We start from the raw sequence: 21,753 nt of genomic DNA, 5'->3' as shown, positions 1-21,753 counted from the left end.
TCCTATCTGTTCTTTGAACATTCAGTTAACCAGCCTTTGATATGTGGAGCCTGCGTTCTTTAGGCCGAATAACATGACGTTGTAGCAATATATTCCTCTTTCAGACATAAATGTCGTCTTCTCTTGATCTGCAGGATCCATCTTGATCTGATTGTATCCACTCCATGCGTTCAGGAATGTTAACATCTCATGTCCAGCTGTCGCATCTACCATTGCGTCAATATGAGGCAGCGGGAAAGGATCTTTAGGGCATGCTTTGTTGAGGTCGGTGAAGTCCACACATACTCTCCACTTCCCATTTTTCTTAGGTACCACCACTACGTTAGACAGCCATTCTGGATATTTTACTTCTCTTATTTTCTTCGTTGCCAGCAGGCTATCTACTTCCTGGTTGATCACCTTATTTCTCTCCGCTGCAAACTTTCTTCTTCTCTGCTGGATGGGTTTACACTTTGGGTCCACGCTAAGCTTATGTGTTATGATGGATGGATCTATTCCTATCATGTCATCATGTGACCATGCAAAACAATCCATGTTATCCTTTAAGAACTTAACTAGTTGCTGTCTTAAGCTTCCTGTGCATCCTGCTCCAATGAGCACGGTTCGTTCTGGGTGCAGCTTGTCCAGGTTGATTTGATCCGGCTCTCTTCCTTTGGGGGTTCGATGTATTCGTCTGGATAGGTCGCTTCTATAATTGCTATGCGCGGGGGCGTGTGTACTTGAGTGCCTTCTTATAGCAGCCTCTAACTTCCTCCTGTTCTCCTCCTATTGTTTCTACTCCCCATGGTGTGGAGAACTTTATGCACTGGTAGTATGTTGAGGGGACTGCTTTCATCTGGTACAACCATGGTCTTCCCAAGATGACGTTGTAGGTGGAAGGGCCGTCTATAACCAGGTACCTGACTTGCTTGTTGACTCCTCCCACATAGGTTGGGATGACTATCTCGCCTAGTGAGCTGGCTGTTTTTCCACTGACGCCTACTAGCGGAATAGTCTTCTTCTGCAAATCCTTCTCGCTGAATCCCATATTTTCTATAGTTTTCAGCATGATTAAGTTGATCGAGCTCCCTGTATCTACCAAGACCTTTCTAACTGTGCAATTGGCCATTGATAAGGTGATAATAAGTGCGTCATGATGTTCTCATTCATTGTATGTATCTCCTTCATCAAAGCTGACCGCTGGCAGATCACTGTGAGAAATTCTGCAAGAATTGGCTGGCCTATCTCCTTTGATCTCGGTGGCGCGTCTTTTAGCTGCTGAGTATGTCAGCCCGCTTAAGTCTGAGCCGCCTGTTATCACGTTTATGATTTTGGTGCATGTGGGTGGGTCTGCAGGCTTGGCGGAGCCTACCTTATCTTGCTGCTTGCCCCCACGTGGTAATAGGTGGCTCAGCTTTCCTTGTTCGTACAGGCGCTTGATCTCTCTTCGTAATGTGTAGCAGTCCTCAGTGTTGTGTCCGATATCACGATGGAACTCACACTTCGTCTTACTATCCTTTCTCCATGCTTGCTCTCCTACTGATGGGTTGGGCCACCTGACCACATCTCCCATCTCTCTGGGTGCCTTCAAGATTCCTCCGATACCTGTAGTGAATCCATATTCTGCCAGAGTGGGGAGTAGCTGATTTTCCTCGATTCTGTTGACTCCCCTTCCATATGGTTTATATCTCTCATCCTTCTTGCTGGTGGTTTGCTTTCTTCCCGATTTCTCCACGGCTGAGGTACTAGAAATACTTGGTGTGCTCAGTAAGCTGGCTCTGGCTAGGATATCTTCCTCCAATATGATTGCGGCCGCTGCCTTTTCCTGCACTACTTCGAAACTGCGGTAGGGATGCATAGTTAGCTGCTTGAATAGGTCGGAGTCGTGGTGGAGGCCTCTTCTGAAGGCTTCTACTGCTGTTGTGACATCACACTCTCGTTGATACCCGTCGTGAGGTGTCAAAAATAAGATTTATAATTTCCAACTACAACTATAGCAAGCGGCAGTCGGGTCAAACCACAGAGAGGCATATGTAAATTCTAGTTGATTTAAATTCAGTCTAAAGTAACAATTGTAGGGGTTGATTTGAGTTGGTCTACAGCTAAGAGTAAATAATAAACTAGAAAGACGGATTAAACAGATAAAGAAGGGGTATTAGGATGGTCGGTTCATTAAAGCTTCGGCGGCAGCATACTAAGTCGGTCTGAATCGAACACAAGTGAGGCGGGAAAACAAGAGGTCCTCTCGGTCCACTCTTGACAAATAACATCTTTCGATCTCGCTACAGGTTCCTAATATCACTAATACTGACTCTCGTCCTGAAAAGTGACTAACGGTCTAAACTACACCTATCTTTCGATCTCAGCACAGTTTAGTCATTTTAATTGGTGATCAAATAACTTTCCCTATCTTTCGATCTAAAGGGTCAGTCATAAATTAAGCATCTAACTGGTCGCATGCATTCGATTCGTCAAATACAACATTAAAATCAATTAAGACGAAGGGTAACCTCACGAGGTCAGTCGATCGACTGACACGCGAATCAGTCCGATTTAATACTACGCCGCCTACGCCATAATTCCCCTACATCCTAGCACAAACTATTTAGCTACTCATACTGAAAGTGATAACAATAATAATACTAGGGCAATAAAGTATTGAATTCATGAGTAAAGCGATAAAACAAACAATTAACATGCAATAATAAGATAGTTTCGGGAATCTAACTATCAATTCTATACTAACGAAGAAATAAAGCAATGAACTGAAATCAGGGTAGATGAATACCGAATTTGCAGAGGAAATATTAATAAGAACCAAAGATCCAATGCTCAACAATAATCCCAAACCCTAATTAATTATAAGGAACTGTATGTAAAACTTAATGTAAAACTACTGAATAAAGCTTGATGATAAACTGAATGAATTAGGTTACGTTATAAAGAGAGTATACGTAACATAATTCCTAAACCTAGTAACTAGTGGGCTTGACAAATCTCGATCTTTTAATTCTCGTCTGGAATAGCAGATTGGTCGATCGACTGATATGAGGGGTCGATCGACTGCTCGGCAGTGAACAGTAGCTTCTGTAACCCGAGGGTTGGTCGATCGACTGAGGAGAGTGGTCGATCGACTGCTTTAGCTGCTACTTGACTTCATATTTCTCGTGGACTTGTCTTTAGGGCTTTGAAATGCGCACCAAGCTCGTTCCTCGGGTGGATACTTCACGTCACATGCAATGCAGGACACTCGGGGACGGATTTAGCTCGATTTCCGTTAGATTCTTCACATTCCTGCAATAATGTACAAAATACGGAAGTAGACGGAAATAGGGAGAAATGCAGCATAAACTACATGAATGAGCTCTGAAACGCGTGTAAAATGGGATGTAAAACATCATATAAAAGACACGCATCAAACTTCCCCAAACCAAACCCTTGCTTGTCCCCAAGCAAGAACTAGACTCGATCTAATGACCTAATGGAACGAGTTCAATCTCAGAGCGAATTACAATTGAATAGCCTAAACCAATTTAATGCACAACCAACAATCAATTAGCAACATGAATCATGCAAACGAGTTATGAGGCCGTCAAAAACTGCTGAAACGTCAACTGTAGAGACTCATCAAATTGGACTCTCACGGGTCGCTCAAATCACTCAAATAAGCACAGGTGAGTATATGTAAGATAGAAAGAATTAATTTTGTAGTGACTCTTACCTAACTACGACCTATAAGAACATGCCTGCAGTCTAATATGAAAGCAATCTCTACAACCGTACATACGCATTCCAACCAACAAGAGACCATGACACATGCCGAGGTATATATGGGATATGTGAGGTATGGGTAAGAAGAGGCAAAACATTTATGGTAAAGTGGAGGTACAGGTGATCAAGCTAGTACCAAAATGGAACCAAATGGCAACATCCTTCTTCTTGCTCAAAAACAAATGAAACGGTGCCATAGCAAGCACAAATCTCACAATCTCCAGGTATAAAAGTAATCAACTAACTCCCCATAAGATAAGAATAAAACATGGGAGCAAAAATCGCCATAAGATAAAGATTGAATTATGCGAATTGAATTCCTTCTCTTCGAACCTCAGTCGATCGACCAGAATTTACAGTCGATCGACTGCTATGAACAGTACTGAACCTCTCTTTTTTTCGAATCATTTTTTTTTCTTTTTTTCTTTTTCTTTTTTTTTTCTTTTCAACTTCTTTCCTCCTTCATTTCATTTCCCAACAAAATCTCAAATAAGAGCAAATGCTACCAAAAACTAAGTAACAATCCCAAGAACATAGACTACTAGCTTGACAAAGGACATGCTAAATGTAGGATGTAGTAAATGGGATAAAAAGGGATATTTTTGGCAGTGTGGAGTTCATGGGTAAAATGAGAAAAGGGAAACCTCTACCACATGTGTCAACAAACCACAAACCGAATGCGTACAGGTATAAAGTAGATCAAGTTCATATTTATGCACATTTATGTGACATGTCTCATAAGGAGTAACTACTCACAATCCTAGATAAACCGGTCATGAATGTCACCAGTTATAGGCTCTAAATCTCAGAAAAAAATAAGTAGTTTGCCAAAATTCTAAGTCAAGTCTCAAGCCCAGCAAATAATTTAACGAAAACTCGTTGACTATGCATATGATTCTACCAATAACATGTTAATTAGCAAGGCTTAGGCGTAAAAAAATGCAAATGCAATATCTTCATTGAAATACTACCGTTCCGACTCGACCTTTATGCTAAAACAAACGTGCATTTTATTGAATTTTTTTGAAATTTTTCAAATTTTTTTGGTGATTTTTTGGTATACATAAGAATGAAATAAACAATGCAAAACAAAATGTAAACGTGAATGCAAGCAAATGATATGCAACGCAAAACCCTTCCCCAAACCAAATCGCACAATGTCCCCATTGTGCAAATTAATGTATTGAAATAAAAAGGAAATGGGATTTTGCGAGAAAGTAAAGTAAATAAGACATGAAGTGAAAACAAGGAACTCACAAGACTTTAAGCGCAGCAAAAGAAACCTCCCCAAACCAACGTGAGCTAGGAGGTTTAAGTAGCCAGCAGTGCTACCAAAAGGTACCTGAAAGAAAAACAAAACCCACGCATAAAATCGAGAAGACAATTTTGAAGCGGTAGATATGTGCACAAATGAAAAAACCTGAAGAAATAAATAACTTAACGGAAAATAAAGTGGAGTAGAAAACTCCCTCAAGTCCGCAAATCGACCAAACACAGCAGGGGAAAGGTCGTGAACAGGTACAGCAGCGTCTTTGGTCGATCGACCAAGGATGGCAGTCGATCGACCACTGTGTCAGGAACAGTAGCTCCTGGAAAGTGCAACTCAGTCGATCTACCAATGTGGCCAGTCGATCGACTGAAAGTACTGCTGTACTTCTTATTTCTTCGTAATTGCTCAATAACTTGAGCAGATGGAGTCTAAAAACCTGCAATTGCACAATAATACGCGCCCAAAATTACGGAAACCCTAAAACAAAGTCTCAAACGCATAAAATCCTAAGCAAGCGAAAATAAAATGCGAAGTTTTCGCGCACACAAAAGCAAATAAAATGAAGTCTATAAAGAGCTCGATCAACTAATAGTTGATCAAGAAAGACCACGGTATGGCCCACTTCGTCGACTTCTGGCTACTAGAGGTAGCCTCAATGGTGCTTATCTTCTCATCTGCACCTTTCCTAGCCTTCACGTCCGTATGGCTCGACGGATCAACAATTTCATCATCTCCCTAGTCCATGACCTCTGCTTGCCCATCGGAATCTAAGTCAGACTCCCTTGCCTTGACTGGCTCGTCATCAACTTCCTCATCAGTGGCATAGCTAACGCAACCAAGACCTCCTCGTGAAATGATTGGCTTTGTCGCAGCTAGAGTGACCTGCAGCTCTTCCTTCCCCAAACCAGCTCCTGCAACATCTAAAACAACAGGTTCTTCCTCCTTTTTGCTCCCGACCTGGGGCGGAGGGGTTAGCACAGGAGTAGAGATAGGTAAATCAGGAAGCACAAAGTACGATTTCTTATCAGAAACCGTGTTACAAGTCACAGGCCACATGGGGTCCTTTTTCTTAGCAGGTTGGGCAAAAACGATAGAGTGCTTGCCTACTTTGAAAGTCAAGGTACCTAGACCGACATCTATGACTGCACCAGCAGTGTGTAGAAATGGCCTACCCAAAATAATGGGTATATGAGCATCCTCAGGCATGTCAAGGACAACAAAGTCGACGGGGAAGAAGAACTTCCCTATTTGGACAGGGATGTCCTCTAAGACGCCTATCGGCTGGACCGCAGATCGGTCAGCCATCTGTACCGTCATATCAGTCACTGCAAACCTAGTCAATTTGAGCTTTCTAGCTAGACTCAAAGGCATGACGCTTATACTAGCTCCTAAGTCACATAATGCCTTCTCGATAGAGAAGGTACCTATATTGCAAGGAACAGAAAAGCTACCAGGGTCCTCTAGCTTATGGGGTGCAGTGTGAGACAAGTAAGAGCATGACTCTTTAGTTAAAGCGACAGTGTGAACATGTTCAAGCGACTTTTTCTTTGACAGGAGTTGTTTCATGAACTTAGTGTATGCCGGCACTTGGTTAACTAACTCAAGGAAGGGTACCTGAACATTCAAGCTACGAATAAATTTTTCAAATTTACTGAAAGATACCTGTTCCTTTGTCGGCACTAGTCTCTCCGGATATGGGGCTGTAAGAAGTACCCTAGCCCTCTCCTCTAGGTTGCGCATGCCGGCATCCGTGGACTTAGGCTGGATTCCACTGCTTTCTCCTTGTTGAAGCTCGAATCCTCCTCAGACCGTCTCAAATGTGAGCCATTAACCGTCATTGGATCGAACTTCGGAATTGGGACGGACCGATCAGCACCCGGGTCTGGTCCTAACACTTTCAGAGTTGTCGTGCCACGAAACAAATAGTCCCTCAAGTTATCGGGCATCGGAGGACGAACAATCTCGCTATCAGCAGCAATCTTGGTCGATCGACCACTCTCCTCAGTCGATCGACCAAGGTGCACAGTTCCAGAAGCTCCTGTAACCCGCATCTCAGTCGATCGACCGGGTATATCAGTCGATCGACTGATATACCTGGTAGACGCCTTTTTCTTTGAATTATTCGTTACAGCTTTGTTTTGACTCGGATCTGCCTCATTCTTTTCAACAGCATCCTCGACCATGGCAGGCCCCTCCAGGGTGGACCCACTCCTCAAAGTGATGGCATTTAGGGTCTCTTTCTGGTCAGTTTAAGTCGGTAAGTGTCCCGGAGCTCGAGTAGTAGTCTTACTAGCCAATTGTGCAATTTGGCTCTCAAGTAGCTTCATCCCGGCCTCTCGTGCTTGGGACTCCTTCAGCAATAAGTTCTTAAACTCAGCAAAATCAGAACTTTGGGATTGTTGTTGCTGCTGCGGCATATAAGGAGGTTTCTGATATTGTTGTTGCTTTTGATGAGGGGGCACATAGGGTTGCTGCTGTGGAGTTGGATTTAGGACATTCTGCCTACTCCACCTCAGGTTGGGATGAACATTAGGCTCATAGTAGGTGTTTGTCTGCCTATAATGTTAGAAGGCAGCACAAGACTCAAAAGGACTAGGGCAATTCTTCGAAACGTGCCCCTCAGCTCCACACCTTTCACAGACGAAAGGACCGTCTGACACAGCATTTACTTGGTACATCCCACCTTTAGAAGCTCCTCCCAATTCATATTTGTCAAATCTCGCAGTGAGAGCTTCAAGTGCAGCAACAAAGGAAGATTCAGCAGCTCTCCTCTGATTTCCTCTGGAATTCCCATATTCAGCCTTGTGGATGGCTAAATCGTCAATGATCTTCTACCCCTTGGTTGCTCCCAAATTCTCACCAAATCGGCCATTGGCTGCAGCATCCAAAATAGCTCTCTGATCATCGTACATCCCATTATAGAAATGATTTCACAAGCTCCATTTTTCGAAACCATGGTGCGGTATGGTCCGCACCAGCTTCTTAAAACGGACCCATGCCTCGTGGAAGTTCTCATCTGGCCCTTGTTTGAAGCTTGTGATTTGGGCTCGAATAGCAATCGTCTTAGAAGCAGAAAAGTACTTCTTGTAGAATGCCAATGCCAACGTATTCCAGTCGGTGATCCCATGAGCGGCTCGGTCCAGATCTCTATACCACTCCCTTGCAGCATCACGAAGGGAGAAGATAAACATGGTCTCCTTGATCTGGTCTTGGGTCACCCATTTGGTGGGGGTATGGAACAATGATGAGAGTCAATAAAGGTCTCCATGTGCTTAGCTGCATCTTCATTTGCAGCTCCCCCAAACTGGTTTCTCTCAACCATATTGATGTATGACAGCTTTGGTTCGAACTTCCTGGCATCTCCTAGTAATTCGAACCCCTTATATAAATTCTCAGCTGTCGGCTCAGAATGACTAGCTATACTCGCTTCCTCGGCCATGACTGGGATTTCTGGAGAAGTGACTGTCTCGGCTGAAGAATTGGAAACGGGTGAAGAATGTGGGTCTTCTTCGAACAGATCGTTCTCGTAATAGCTTGACAGAGTACTCAGCTCTTCCTCTGTCGGTAATACCCTTTGTGATCGTCTCCACTCGCGCAGAGATTTCTCTATCTCAGGATCAAATGGCACTAGTTCACTACCCTGTGACCTGCGCATAAGAAGAAACTACAAAAAGAATATAAGAAAAGTTTAAGGAACAGAAGTCCCTTAAACTAAGAAAGACTGAAAATAAAACAACTAAAATTAGGACTATTGCCTCCCCGGCAACGGCGCCAAAATTTGATACCCGTCGTGAGGTGTCAAAAATAAGATTTATAATTTCCAACTACAACTATAGCAAGCGGCAGTCGGGTCGAACCACAAAGAGGCAGATGTAAATTCTAGTTGATTTAAATTCAGTCTAAAGTAACAATTGTAGGGGTTGATTTGAGTTGGCCTACAGCTAAGAGTAAATAATAAACTAGAAAGACGGATTAAACAGATAAAGAAGGGGTACTAGGATGGTCGGTTCATTAAAGCTTCGGCGGCAGCATACTAAGTCGGTCTGAATCGAACACAAGTGAGGCGGGAAAACAAGAGGTCCTCTCGGTCCACTCTTGACAAATAACATCTTTCGATCTCGCTACAGGTCCCTAATATCACTAATATTGACTCTCGTCCTGAAGAGTGACTAACGGTCTAAACTACACCTATCTTTCGATCTCAGCACAGTTTAGTCATTTTAATTGGTGATCAAATAACATTCCCTATCTTTCGATCTAATGGGTCAGTCATAAATTAAGCATCTAACTGGTCGCATGCATTCGATTCGTCAAATACAACATTAAAATCAATTAAGACGAAGGGTAACCTCACGAGGTCAGTCGATCGACCAAGAATGTCAGTCGATCGACTGACACACGAATCAGTCCGATTTAATACTACGCCGCCTACGCCATAATTCCCCTACATCCTAGCACAAACTATAGCTACTCATACTGAAAGTGATAACAATAATAATACTAGGGCAATAAAGTATTGAATTCATGAGTAAAGCGATAAAACAAACAATTAACATGCAATAATAAGATAGTTTCGGGAATCTAACTATCAATTCTATACTAACGAAGAAATAAAGCAATGAACTGATATCAGGGTAGATGAATACCGAATTTGCAGAGGAAAGATTAATAAGAACCAAAGATCCAATGCTCAATAATAATCCCAAACCCTAATTAATTAGAAGGAACTGTATGTAAAACTTAATGTAAAACTACTGAATAAAGCTTGATGATAAACTGAATGAATTAGGTTACGTTATAAAGAGAGTATACGTAACATAATTCCTAAACCTAGTAACTAGTGGGCTTGACAAATCTCGATCTTTTAATTCTCGTCTGGAATAGAAGATTGGTCGATCAACTGATGTGAGGGGTCGATCGACTGCTCGGCAGTGAACAATAGCTTCTGTAACCCGAGGGTTAGTCGATCGACTAAGGAGAGTGGTCGATCGACTGCTTTAGCTGCTACTTGACTTCATATTTCTCGTGGACTTGTCTTTAGGGCTTTGAAATGCGCACCAAGCTCGTTCCTCGGGTGGATACTTCACGTCACATGCAATGCAGGACACTCGGGGACGGATTTAGCTCGATTTCCGTTAGATTCTTCACATTCCTGCAATAATGTACAAAATACGGAAGTAGACGGAAATAGGGAGAAATGCAGGATAAACTACATGAATGAGCTCTGAAACGCGTGTAAAATGGGATGTAAAACATCATATAAAAGACACGCATCACTCGTACTGCTACCTTCTCATTGTTGAACCTAGTATTGTATTCTACAATGCTCTCTCCTGCCCCCTGGACGATTCTGTACAGATCTCCTGCATGCTTCTGTGGTTTTATGCTGCTTGAGAACTGTTGAGTGAATGCTGATGCCCGTCGTTGTGTGCACCAAAAATAAATTTATAATTTTCCAAACTACTACTAGCTAGTGGCAGTCAGGGTCGAACCACAAGGAGGCGATGCAATTAATAGTTGTTCTATTTATGTCCAAAGGTAACAGTGTGTGGGGGTATTGATTTGATTTGGTCTATAGCTAAAGGCAATAAAAGACAATAAACTAAATAAACGGATGAAATCAAGTATTAAAAGCGTGCTAAGATGGTCGGTTCACTATAGTTTCGGCGGCAGTATACTAGGTAGGTCTAAAACAAACACGTGAGACGGGAAAATAAGAAGTCCTCTCGGTCCATTCTTACAAGTAGCATCTTTCGATCTCGCTACAGGTCCCTAATATCACTAATACTAACTTTCGTTTTGAAAAGTGACTAAAAAGGATAAATTAACTCATCTTTCGATCTCATTAATCTAGTCATCTCAATTAGGTAGGCTATTTCCCTTCCCTATCTTTCGATCTTTATTGGGCCGGTCAAATCCTAGACATTCAACTAGTCGCGTGCACTCGATTCGTCAAACATGGCAATGAAGTTAATTAAAACGAAGTAAAGCTCACGTGGCCAGTCGATCGACCAGGGAACCCAGTCGATCGACCATGGCGCGATTAGGCCTTCCCATACTAATGCCGCCTACGCTACAGATTCCCTACATCCTAGCACAGGGTATTTAGTTACTCATGACTACGACGAAAACAACAATAAGATTAAGAATTAATACTACTGAATTCATGCTTGAAATAATTAAACAAACAAATAACATAAAATGATAATTTCGGCTTCGGGAAACTAATCTAGCAATTCTATACTTATGAACGAAAGCAATAAAACTGAAATAAGAGCAGAAGAATACCGCGAAAGGGATTGCAGAGAAAAGATCCAAAAACCTAATGCAAAAGTAAATTATATTGACTACGAAACAATCTTAAGAACCCTAATTATTGAATGGTAAAAACTGAGTAAAAGCTTGATAAAAACTAGATAAAAACTGGATGATTATTCTAAAAACTAAAGCTATGTTATATAGGAATACAACGTAGTTCTTATTCCAAAACCTAATGTACGATGGGCTTCTTAATTCTCGATCTTTTTATTTGCGTCAGATTAGCGGCTTGGTCGATCGACCAATGGAACCGGTCGATCGACTACTCTTCGCTAAACAGTAGCTACTGGAACTCGTGGGTTGGTCGATCGACTAAGGGCAGCGGTCGATCGACTGAAGTAGCTGATACTTGACTTCTAAATTCTCGTGGATTTGTCTTCCGGGCCTCGAAATGCACACCAAGCTCGTTCTTTGAGTAAATACTTCACGTCAAATGCAATGCAAGGTACTCGGGGACGGATTCGGCTCGATTTCTACTCATTTCCGCATAAATCTGCAATATTACATAAAAATATGAAAGTAGACGAAATGGGGCAAATAGTAGCATAGAACTACACAATTGAGCTCTGAAATGCGTGTAAAATGAAGTGTAAAACATCATATAAATGACACGCATCAAACTTCCCCAAAACAAACCCTTGCTTGTCCCCAAGCAAGAACTAGACTCGATCCTAAAACCCTAATGGAACGAGTTCGATCTCAGAGCGAAATGCAAACCGAATAGCCTAAACCAATTTAATGCAACAACTAACAGTCAATTAGCAATATGAATCATGCAAACGAGTTATGAAGCCGTTAAAAACTCGCTGAACCATCAACTGTAGAGACTTATCAATCCGGACTCTCACGGGTCGCTCAAATCACTCAAATAAGCACAAGGTGAATATAGGTAAAAGATAGAAAGAATTAATTTTGTAGTGACTCTCACCTAACTACGACCCATAAGAACATGCCTGCAGTCTAATATGAAAATGATCTCAACAACCGTACATATGCATTCTAACCAATCAAATGACCATGACACATGCCGAGGTAAATATGGATATGTGAGGTATGGGTAAGAAGAGGCTAAGATAAATTTGGATAAAAACAGAGTTAAAAGTCAAGCTAGTAACTAAGGGAACCAAATTATAACAACATCCAACTTCTTGCTCAAGATTTCAATCAAAACGGTGCTAATAGCAAGCACAAATCTCACAATCTCCATAAAAATCAATCAACTCCCCATATGATATAAAGGCAACATGGGAGCAAAAATCGCCATTTACTAAGGACTTTGAATTATGCGAATTGATTTTTTTTTTCTTTCTCGGGCTGCAGTCGATCGACCAAGATGGGCAGTCGATCGACCGCCCTCTACAGTACAACACACATTTCTTTTTTTTCCTTCCTTCCTTTTTTCGAATCATTTTTCTTCTTTTTTTTTTTTCAATTCTATTTCTTTTCTCTCCTTCATTCCTTTTTTCATCTTCCCAATTATCATCTCAAAATGAGCAAATGCCACCAAAAACGTAGTAACAATCCCAAGAACATAAACTACTAGCTTGGCAAGGGCAGGTTAAGTGTAGGATGTAGTTAACGGGACAAAAAGGGCTATTTTTGGCAGTGTGGAGCTTATGGGCAAAATGAATAAAGGGGGAACCTCTTCCACATGTGTCAACAAACCACAAACCGAATGCATACAGGTATTAAGCAGATCAAGTTCATAATTATGCAAATTAATGTAACACGTCTCATAAGGAGTAACTACTCACAATCCTAGATAAACCGGTCACAGATGACACCAGTTTAGGCTCTAATCCTCAGAAAATGATGTAGTTTCCTAAAAATCAAAGTCAAGTTTAAAGTTCAGCAAGAAATTTAACGAAAACTCGTAGACTATGCATATATCATTCTACTAATAACATGTTAATTTAGCACGGCTTAAGCAAAAACAGATGCAAATGCAATGTCATCATTGAAATACTACCGTTCCGACTCGACCTACATGCTAAAATACTAAAATAAATGAGCATTTTTGAAATTTGTTTTTTGAATTTTCTGTATATATAAAAGAAATTAAATAACAAATGCAAGAGAAAATAAACATGAAACAGAAATGCAATAAAACATGTGAATGCTACGCAAAACCCTTCCCCCAAACCAAATCACACAATGTCCTCATTGTGCAAAATCATATAATGAAGCAAAAGGAAATGGGAATTTGCGTTATTATAACTAAATAAGACATGAGGTAAGAACTCGGAAACTCACAAGACTTTAAGCGCAGCAAAAGGAAACCTCGCCAAACCAGCGTGAGCTAGGAGGTTTCAGTAGCCAGCAGTGCTACCAATAAGTACCTGAAAAGACAAACAATACCACGTGTAATCCCGAGAAAGCAATTTATGAAGCGCAAAATTATGTGTAAAAATGAGAAAACGGAAGAAAACAGAAATTAAGCAGAGAATAAAGCGGAGAAAAGACTCCCTCAATTCCGCAAATCGACCAAACACAGCAGGGGGATGATCGATAACAGGTACAGCAGCGAAAGCGGTCGATGGACCATAGCAGGCAGTCGAACGACCATGGTGAACAGGAACAGAAGCTCCTGAAACGCGCAGCTCAGTCGATCGACCACATAGGCCAGTCGATCGACTGGAAAACCTGCTGTAAGTTTCTGATTTCTTCGAATTAGCTCCATAACTCGAGCTAATAGGGTCTATAAACCTGCAAATATACACAATAACGCACCCAAAATTGCGCAAAACCCAAAGCAATAGTCTAAAGTGTATAAAATCCTAAACAAACTTATTAAAATGCGAAGTCTCGCGCACACGAAAAACGGTAAATAGTCTTAAAAAGCAATAAAATGAATGGTTTATAAAGCATTCGATCAACTAGTAGTTGATCAAGAACGGCGACGGAATGGCCCACTTGCTCGACTCCTGGCTACAAGAAGTAGCCTCTACAGTGCTCATCTTCTCAGCTGCACTCTTCTCAACTCCAACATCCGCGGAACTCGACGGATCAACGGCTTCAGCATCTCCCCAATCAATGACCTCGTCCGGCTCATCAAAGTCCAAGTCGGACTCCCTCACTTTGACTGGCTCATCTTCAAGCTCCTCATCAGTGCCATATCTAAGACATCCTAGACCGCCTCTTGAAACGACTAACTCCCTCATAGCTGGAGCAGCATGTGGCTCTTCCTTCCCCAAACCAGCTCCTGCAATGTCTAAAACAGAAGAATCGTCCTCCACTTTGCTCCCAATTTGGGGCGGAGGTGTTACAACAGGAATAGGTGTAGAGACAGGCATATCAGAAAGCACAAAATAGGATTTCTTTTCAGAAACCGTATTACAAGTTATTGGCCACATGGGGTCTTTCTTCTTAGCCGTCTGGGCAAAGACAATGGAATGCTTACCTACTTTAAATGTCAATGATACGTGCATATTCTATACACTTTATCTGTGGTTTTGGCACGTATTTCTATGCATAATTGTTAGCTTAAGGCTACTATTTCTCCCGAAATGGTTTACTTTGCATTTTCTATGTTTTATTGTAGGAATGAAAGGAAGTAAGCTGAATCAGGCCTAATTCGTCCTCCAGAGGCAATTTCAAGGAAGCCCAGAAGAAGGAGAGTCGTACTCACTCACCTCGGGATGCGTGCATTGGAGTGAGTAGCTGTTTTTGAAGAGAAGAAGTGTTTCTGCACAGCACCATCGGTCGATCGACTAGGCTGTGAGGTCGATCGACCACTGAAGCTCATCAGACGCTACTGTTCTGCATAAACCAGTCGATCGACCATGCTGACCGGTCGATCGACCAGTTTTCGAGCTGATATCAATTTCTTCGTGTTAGACTTTTAAAAGCCCAACTTGTAATTAACTTTCAGTATCTTTTTATCAGTAGAACGCAACAACTTTTAGGTTATTCTATTTTTTATGGGAAAACTGAGTTTGGAGATCTAGCTTGGAGACGGAAACTTTCGATTCCATTACTTTGTTCTTGAATTCATTTAGTAAGCTTTTTATGCAATTCCTTTTCTTCCTTATTTCCTTGTTATTTCGATTCTTGTTCTCATCAATTTAATTTCAGTAATTGAGTTCTTCCCTCTTTGTTTTAGTTCGATTCAATTATGTCAATTCTATTCTTTGCTATCAATTTCGAAGTTAGTATAGTTATAATTATGCGTAGGTAATTTCTTTGATTGGGAACGAGGTGAGCCATGGTAGAAATAAGGATTGTTTTGTAGTATGAGTTCTTCTGTATTGGTCTTGTTGTCTTTTGATAAACCTTTTTGCTAGGTTGAAAGATTGGTAAATTGTATTATCATTAGATTAGGGATTTCCCTTGAGCGAAGGCTTGAGAAATTCTAGGGAATAAATAGACCGTAAGGTTAATTGAGCATCGATCGAAAGGTTAGCTTATATTCCCTGAGACCGTATTATAAGACCTCTGCTACCTTACCGACCTGACTTTTGCCATGGTAAACCGAAGTTCCCTATCCCCTTTTCATCTTGTTGAGAATATTCATTTTAGCAATTAGCCAATTAATCAACCAAACTCAAAACCCCCATTTAATTGTTACTCTTATAGACTGAAGAATAGCAAACAAAATCAACCTTGTCTCTCTGTGGTTCGACCCTTACTATCACTAGCTATAGTTTTAGTTTGGAATTATAAATTTAATTTTGGTACTAAACGACGGGTATCAAATTTTGGCGCCGTTGCCGGGGAGACGGTGTAATTCTGTTTGCTTTATTTTAGTTTATTTTTCTTGTCTCAGGGAACTTTGGTTCCTTGAGACCGTTGCTTACCTTTGCTTCTAGTTCTGCTTTTGCACAGTTAGAAGACAGGTTTTTAAGAGGAAGACTTGAGTACTCTCATTTTGGCAATTATGGCTACAATATATGATAATCTACAGCCAAAGGAACACCATATTCCAAAGGGGCACCAGTTACCTACCCCTACTACGGGTAAATTTGAATTTCGTTCCTCTTATATCGATTTAGTGAAGCGAAATCAGTTTGCTGGTTTACCAGATGAGGACCCCTTGAAGCATATGGAGATTTTCATAGACTACTGCTGTTCCATACCTATACCAGCTGGGGTGACTCAGGATGAAGTAAAGGGGTTGATGTTCTTATACTCTTTAAAGGATTCAGCGCGAGATTGGTACCGCTACCTTGATAGGGTAGCAACTGGAGTCACGGACTGGACATCTCTAGCGTTAGCCTTCTACAAGAAATACTTCCCACTTTCAAAGACCGACGCCTTGAGAAGTAAAATCACAAGTTTTCAGCAAGGAGCCGATGAGGATTTTTGTGAAGCATGGGGACGTTTCAAAAGTTTAGTCCGAGCTGTCCCTCACCATGGTTTCCAGCAATGGTATCTTTGCAACCTGTTTTATAATGCTCTATATGATGATTACAAGGTCATCCTGGATGCAGCTGCTAATGGCAGGTTTCAAAACAACACCGGTCAAAGTAAAGGTTGGAATACTATTGAGGAGATGGCAGTCCATAGAGCTGAGTTTGGAAGTTCACGTGGTAAGTCACGAAAGCAAAGTGATGAAATGACTGCCGTTGTGACACTTATAACTTCCATTTCTACCCGTCTCGAGAAGCTCGAGATTTCTGAAGCTTCCAAGGGGAAAATCGAAATTCCCGTTCAAAACTCAGATGAGATCGAGAAGTTGAGAGAGATGGTCCAACTCCTTTTGGTTCAAGTGGCGAATATGGAAGCAGCCGGGATTGAGTCCTCAAGGAACTTTGTGAAACAATTGGAGAATATGGAGGCTAAGCAAGCTGCTAATTCTTCAAGCAAATGTGAAGGGCCGGTTGAGACGATCAATGCCATAAATCTCAGAAGTGGCCTTTCTTATGAAAGTCCCGACAAGCCAAAGGAAGACTCGGGAAATGATGAAGAAGCTCGTTTAAATTCTGGTGCAAAAACGAGCTTGAATGCCAGTACTTCTGGTCGATCGACCAACATTCTCAGTCGATCGACTGAAGCGTCAGATAAAATAGTTTCTGACCAGAAACTATTCACAGACAGCACACCCAGTCGATCGACCAACATTCTCAGTCGATCGACTGAGACACCTGACGCAGTCAATTCTGGACAGGAACTGTTCACGCCCAACTTACTTGGTCGATCGACCACTCATATCAGTCGATCGACTGGAACTCCAGAGCAGGATGCAAATCCGTCAACTAGTTTGCATGATTCGTCACTCATTGATGATTTGACGGGGGTTTTAAACCTACGGAAGCCGAAGGTTACTGATCCTACGACCAGTGTTGCAGTCCTGTATCCGGAGCGTTTGAAGGCTACTAAGCTGGAGCGTAAGTTTGGTAAGTTTCTGGAGATGGTCCAAAATCTCGAGGTAACGGTTCCTTTCACTGACTTAATTACCCAGGTACCCTCTTACGCTAAATTTATGAAAGATATTTTAAATCGTAAGAGAAATTTTCGTGATGACGGTAATGTTGCTTTTGTGGAAGAATGTAATTCTCTTTCGCAAATTAATGTGCCACCTAAATTAAAGGACCCGGGTAGTTTTTCAATTCCTTGCACTATAGGTAACCATGTAATTCGAAAGGCCCTTTGTGACTTAGGGGCCAGTGTTAGTGTCATGCCGTATTCCGTTTGCGAAAGGTTAAACATTGGTAGACTTAAGGTGACCGATATTACCGTTCAAATAGCAAATAGATCGACTCAGAGACCTATAGGAGTTCTAGAGGATGTACCCGTTCGAGTGGGTAAGTTTTTTATTCCTGTCGATTTCGTTGTTTTGGACATTGCAGAAGACAGTCAGATACCTATTATTTTAGGCAGACCGTTCCTACATACAGCTGGGGCTGTGATAGATGTCAAACGCGGAACCATCACCTTAGAGGTAGGGGATGACACCATTGAGTTCAGTCTTGCTCACAAGGCGATCGAACTCGCTTGATGAGGATACGTGTTATTCCATTGATATTGTTGACAGGGTTGTTACTTGTAATTGGAGGGAATCCTTAGCCAAGTATCCCTTAGCTGATCTAACCCGTTTAGATGAGTGTGCAGGTGATACAGTGGAGAATGCTGAGGAGCCAGATTCTTTGGTAGCCTCAATGGAGAGGTACGAGCTCAATGAGGAAGAAGATGCGATGCTTTTGAGCCTGGCCAACGATAACTTGGTCAACACTTGCTACACCATTGAAGCTGATTCTGTCCATGCTGTAGAGGTAAAATTACCAGAGCGTAAGCCACTTCCTCCTAATCTTAAGTATGTTTTTCTCGATGATACGGAGCAGTACCCATCTATTGTTAGCTTTAAGCTTAATGATGACCAGCTGACTGCTTTGATGTGTGTACTTAAGAAAAACAGGAAGGCTTTGGGTTACTCTTTGGATGACATTAAGGGCATCAGCCCTGATGTCTGTATGCACATGATAGAGTTGGAAGAAGGCCACAAGCCTTACAGACAGGGTCAACGCAAGTTGAACCCGAAGATGCAGGAAGTTGTTATGGCTGAGGTGATGAAACTACTCGATGCAGGTATTATCTATACAGTTGGCAACTCCAAGTGGGTTAGCCCAGTTCAGGTAGTCCCGAAGAAAGGAGGGACTACCGTCGTTAAAAATGAGAAAAATGAATTAATACCAACTCGAGTAGTAACAGGGTGGCGGATGTGCATTGATTATAGACAGTTGAATGCCGCCACCAAGAAAGACCATTTCCCCCTCCCTTTTGTGGATCAAATGACTGAAAGACTTGCCTCTAACAAATTTTTCTGTTTTCTAGATGGATATTCAGGGTTTTTTCAGATCCCTATTCATCCGGACGATCAGAGTAAGACCACTTTTACCTGTCCCCAGGGTGTTTTTGCATATCGTAGAATGCCTTTCGGATTGTGTAACGCCCCTGCTACCTTTCAGAGGTGCATGATGGGGATTTTCTTTGATTACATAGAAAATATTATGGAGGTATTCATGGATGATTTCTCAGTTTATGGTAGTGACTTTGATCGTTGTTTAGCTAACCTTGATAAAGTCATGCAGCGTTGTATAGATGTTAATCTTGTTTTAAACTGGGAAAAGTGTCAGTTTATGGTCAATGAGGGAGTTGTGCTAGGGCATCTGATTTCTGATAAAGGTATACATGTTGATAAGGCAAAGGTGCAGGTGATTGAGCAATTACCTCCTCCCGTGAATGTTAAAGGAGTGAGGAGTTTCCTTGGTCATGCTGGTTTCTACCGGCGTTTCATTAAGGATTTTTCAAAAATTGCTAAACCACTCACACACTTGCTCCTTAAGGATGTTGTCTTTGAATTTACTGATGAGTGCCTTGTCGCTTTTCACAGGTTAAAGGAGGTCCTAGTTTCTGCGCCAATCATTCAGCCGCCTGATTGGGACCTCCCATTTGAGATCATGTGTGATGCCAGCGATTATGCGATCGGTGCAAGTCTGGGACAGCGAAAGAATAAAGCTTTGAATGCCATATACTATGCGAGCCGAACTCTGGATGAGGCTCAAGTCAATTATTTTACCACAGAGAAAGAGTTTTTAGCTGTAGTTTTTACCTTAGATAAATTTCGGTCTTATTTGTTAGGTTCTAAGGTTATTGTTTATACTGACCATGCAGCGTGGAAGACTCTCTTTATTAAGAAAGATGCGAAGCCAAGGCTTTTGAGGTGGATACTCCTTTTGCAGGAGTTTGATTTGGAGATCAGAGATAAGAAAGGAGCAGAGAATGTGGTAGCTGACCACCTATCTCGTCTGCAGCTGACAGAAAGGGAGGATTCGTTACCTATTAATGATTCTTTTCGATGAGAGTCGTTAGCTATTACTACTTCAGGGTCTTATCCACCTCCGTGGTTTGCTGATTTTGCTAACTTTGCTGTGACAGGTAGGATACCACCCGAACTTTCATGGCAGCAGAAGAAGCGGTTTGCCTATGATGCCAGACAATATTTTTGGGATGATCCTTATGTTTTCAAGGAATGCGAAGACGGTCTCATCCGGAGAGGCGTACCCCAATGGGAGGTGAAGGATATCCTAGAGGCTTGCCACTCTTTACGCTTATGGTGGTCATCACGGTCCGTCCGGGATCGTAGCTAAGGTACTCAAACGGTTTCTCTTGGCCAACTTTGCATGCAGATTGTCGCAATTTTGTTGCTGAGTGCGATGCTTGTCAAAGATCGGGGAATATTTCTAAGAGACATGAGATGCCACAGGTAGGCATTCTTGAGGTTGAGATTTTCGATGTCTGGGGCATTGATTATCAAGGACCTTTTCCGAAAGCGATCAAGGTAATAAATATATCCTCGTATTTGTAGATTATGTATCCAAATGGGTGGAAGCTATTGCTACTCCCTATTGCGATGCAAAGGCCGTGATTAAACTGTTTAAAAAGATTATTTTCCCTCGTTTTGGTGTCCCTCGGGTTGTCATTAGCGATGGGGGAATGCATTTTAAAGAGAAACAACTTAGCGCTTTATTGACTAAATTCGGTATTCAACATCGTAGAGGTTTAGGGTATCATCCCCAAACTAGTGGTCAGGTTGAGGTTTCTAACAGAGAATTGAAAGAAGTCTTAGCTAAAGTTGTTTCTAAATCACGGAAAGACTGGAGTCTTAAGTTAGCTGATGTCTTATGGGCTTATAGAACTGCGTTTAAAACGCCAATCGGGATGTCACCATACCGATTGATTTATGGTAAGACATGTAATCTACCTATTGAGCTAGAGCGTAAGTCTTGGTGGGCTATTTGTGATTTGAATTTGGATCATAACCTCTCTCGTGAGAAACGCATGACACAGCTGAATGAGCTAGAGGAATTTAGGCTGCTGGCCTATGACAATGCAAGGATCTACAAGGAGAAAACAAAGCGCTGGCACGACAAGAGAATCATCAAGCGCGAGTTCCATATTGGCGATAAGGTACTCCTTTTTAATGCTCGTATCCGTTTATTTCTGGTAGTGAAATCCAGGTGGGTGGCCCTTACACGGTCACAGCAGTCACAAAGTTCGGATCAGTTGAATTGGAGACCTCTGCTGGAGAAAGGTTCAAGGTTAATGGCCAATATGTGAAGCATTATCATGGATCAGATGCATATGTTGGGAAAGTCGGGGTTTTGTACTTCGACCCGTTATCAGATGATGCAAATTGAGGTAAAAAGGTCGTGCGGGACCTCTTAAACCAGCGCTAACTGGGAGGCAACCCAGGTTGTAATTAATTGTAATTTAGGTTTTCATTTTGTTACTTCATTTAATTTGCATTTTGAGTCTTTCGTATTCTTTATTTCCTTTTAATTTGCAATTTCTTGGTTTGGGAATATGTGCGCCTTTGACATTTTTTGCAGGAATTTATTCTATGCAAAGTGCGCGGGTGGAATGACTTGTGTAGGAGCTTTGACTAGCACCGGCTTGACACGGCTCACGCCCTCTAT

At 41.8% G+C, this 21,753-nt stretch overlaps 1 non-coding gene across 1 annotated transcript; it reads right to left on the bottom strand.

Moving 5' to 3' along the window:
• Positions 1-16,589: 16,589 nt before the first annotated feature.
• On the bottom strand, positions 16,590-16,696 carry LOC141615827 (small nucleolar RNA R71). Its single transcript, XR_012530222.1, has one exon. It is a non-coding gene; the product is annotated as a small nucleolar RNA R71 (small nucleolar RNA).
• Between the last annotated feature and the right edge of the window lie 5,057 nt (positions 16,697-21,753).

Source organism: Silene latifolia, chromosome 11, assembly GCF_048544455.1.
Source record: "Silene latifolia isolate original U9 population chromosome 11, ASM4854445v1, whole genome shotgun sequence".
Taxonomy (NCBI): Eukaryota; Viridiplantae; Streptophyta; class Magnoliopsida; order Caryophyllales; family Caryophyllaceae; genus Silene; species Silene latifolia.
This window is presented reverse-complemented; position numbering and strand designations above follow the sequence as displayed.